This window comes from Solanum tuberosum, unplaced genomic scaffold (assembly GCF_000226075.1).
Source record: "Solanum tuberosum cultivar DM 1-3 516 R44 unplaced genomic scaffold, SolTub_3.0 scf00014, whole genome shotgun sequence".
In the NCBI taxonomy this organism is placed as follows: Eukaryota; Viridiplantae; Streptophyta; class Magnoliopsida; order Solanales; family Solanaceae; genus Solanum; species Solanum tuberosum.
In genome coordinates, this window is record NW_006238939.1 from 132645 (window position 1) to 135186 (window position 2542).

The following is a 2542-nucleotide window of genomic DNA, read 5'->3' on the forward strand; positions in this document are numbered from 1 at the left end:
TCTTTCTAAGGCTTGTAATGGGGATGAGTGCAAAGGTATGGTCATTTAGGCTCAGTGACTTTATCCTCCTGAGGTGTGGCATTCTCAAGGCATTCCCTTCTTTTCCTTTATCAATTCTTTTTCTAGTGCTTCTAAGTCACCCTTTATTGTTTTATTCTCCTCCATGGATTTCTTGAAACCCGATTCCCTTCGTACTTTATTCCATTTTCTTTTTTCTTTTTTTTTTCTTTTTTTTTAATTGAATTGAATTGAAGGGGTTCCATTTTTATGCAATACCATGGGTTAAGGGGGACTTTTCTTGCACTTCTTGACTTCTCCTTTTCCCTTTCACCACACCCCCAACTTAGGCTTTTGGCCTAAGTTTGCTATTCTCTAAACCACCACTCAAGAGGATTGTAGGTAGTGGTTCAAGTAAGGTCTAGGGTTTATTAAGGTTCTTCCAAAGAAAGGTAAGGCACAAAGGTGTTCAAAAGAGTTTCAAACACTCACAAGTAGGTAACAAAAAGAGGTATATGTCAAATTAGCTCACACTCTTTAAAATTGCCTAAGATCATCTCAAGAGTACACCTTTCTAAATCAATCAGACTAACAGGACAAATTCTAGGTTTATTCATGCAAGGTTCAAAGTAAGCTAAACACAATACTTCAGTCAAGAAAGACTACACACGTTTTCTATTGTGCAACGGTCATCACAAGAGAATCAATTTGATAAATGGTTAGTCACAACGAGATGCAAAGAGTGCACATATTGTCTATGTAACTTCATGTGGCCTCGTCATAGCCGTGCATTCATGTTTGTTCAATTGAGAGCACTATTCAATTCATCGGTATTGATCGAAACCGAGACTTAATTTTTTGCAAAAGAACAGCCACTTTCAACACAAAAGGTGGCAAAAAAATTTTGAAAGGATCAAACTTATTTTGCAAGTAAAACAACAGGAGTCATAAGCTCAAGCATCCACAAAAAGGCAGTATTTAAAACACAAATTAAAATAGACAGCCCAAATATCCAAATAACACACAAAAGTGGGCCTCACCCCACCATAAATAAAAGCATTTGTCCTGAAATGCCAGTAATATAATTGCAAATGAGTGCAAATTTTTCAAAAATAAATTTGGGATTTTAGAGACTAACCTTTGATTCCGATCAAATATCTTTTTGTAATGCTAAGCAGCGAAGAAATCCAACCCCAAGCACTAATCACCGACTAAAATACTAATTTAAGGCAAAAATCTAGAAAATAATACCTTTAGTGTGATTTTGGAGAGTTTGTAACGAGGGAAAGTGAGAGATTCAAATATTTGACCTTTTGCGTTTATATAACCGTTCAGTTCTTGTCCATTCGGCAACTTTAGTCGCACTCGCCGAACCACTCAGCGAAGCACCGAGCGGTCTTTTATCCCGCCCTTTCTTCAAAATTTTCAATTTTTTGGGGGCCAAATCGGCGGCCTGCATCGAGATCGCCAAACAGGTTGGCAATGCGCCGAGCTCCTATTCGAGTTCGCCGAGTTTTACAGGCTCTATACAACTCTTGTATTGAGCCAAACTGTGGATCCAATCGGGCTCGCCAACTTATTTAGCGACTCGCGGAATGGACTTTCTGCTCGCCAACCTGAGACTTTCCACACTTTCCTCGGTTTATCTGCAACATCAACACACCATTATTTATAAAAGTAAAATCCTAAATTTACGACCTTGGGTTGCCTCCCAAGAAGCGCCCTATTTAACGTCATGGCACGACGCAACTCCTCACTCAAGTTCCATTAGTGAAGTTTGCCTCATTTTCATGAGGCCACCCCTCTTTTGGCTCTAGGTAGAGGACCTGCATACACAAACAATAAACAAAGAAAAATAAAACTAAGAGTAAAATTAGTAAAAACTCCACTAAAAAGAACAAAAGGCTCTAGTTAACTACATTTTCACGTGACAGCACTCCCCGGCAACAGCACTATTTTGATGTTTATCATGACCAATGACACTAACCTACAGTACGAGTGTCTACGATCGTCGATGATATAGTAACCCAACCAAGGGTTAGGGTCGTATCCCAAGGAATGGTACTGAAAATAGTAGTTAGGCTAGAATTTTGTTCTAGTTAGCTGTAGTTTAAGAAATTATCGAATAAAAACAAAGTAAATTCAAGTGGGTGCCACCAAAGTGTCAAATATCAAAGGGGTTTGTCACAAGTGTAGCTAAAACAACAAAAATAAAGAGAAAATTCAAGTATGGGGAGAAGTTCTTGGGGTGTGACCGCAATATATATTGATATAAATCGTTGGGTACATGCTTTCGATAGGAAATGTGCAAGATAATAGTGACTAGGCTAAGCTTTAGATGGAAATAAGTTCCCTCTCGGGCAACTTACCCCGTTTCAAATGCGTTCCTCTCGGACACCCATTTGCCGCATGAAGACCAGCTTACGCCTTACCCCACTCACTCTCTCGAGCTGAGTGTTAGGATATGGGACTAGGGCTCACCCTCTCGGGCTGAACCTCATGTCGACCCACTCCTTAGGCCATCAGTCTAGCGGTCTTGGTTTCG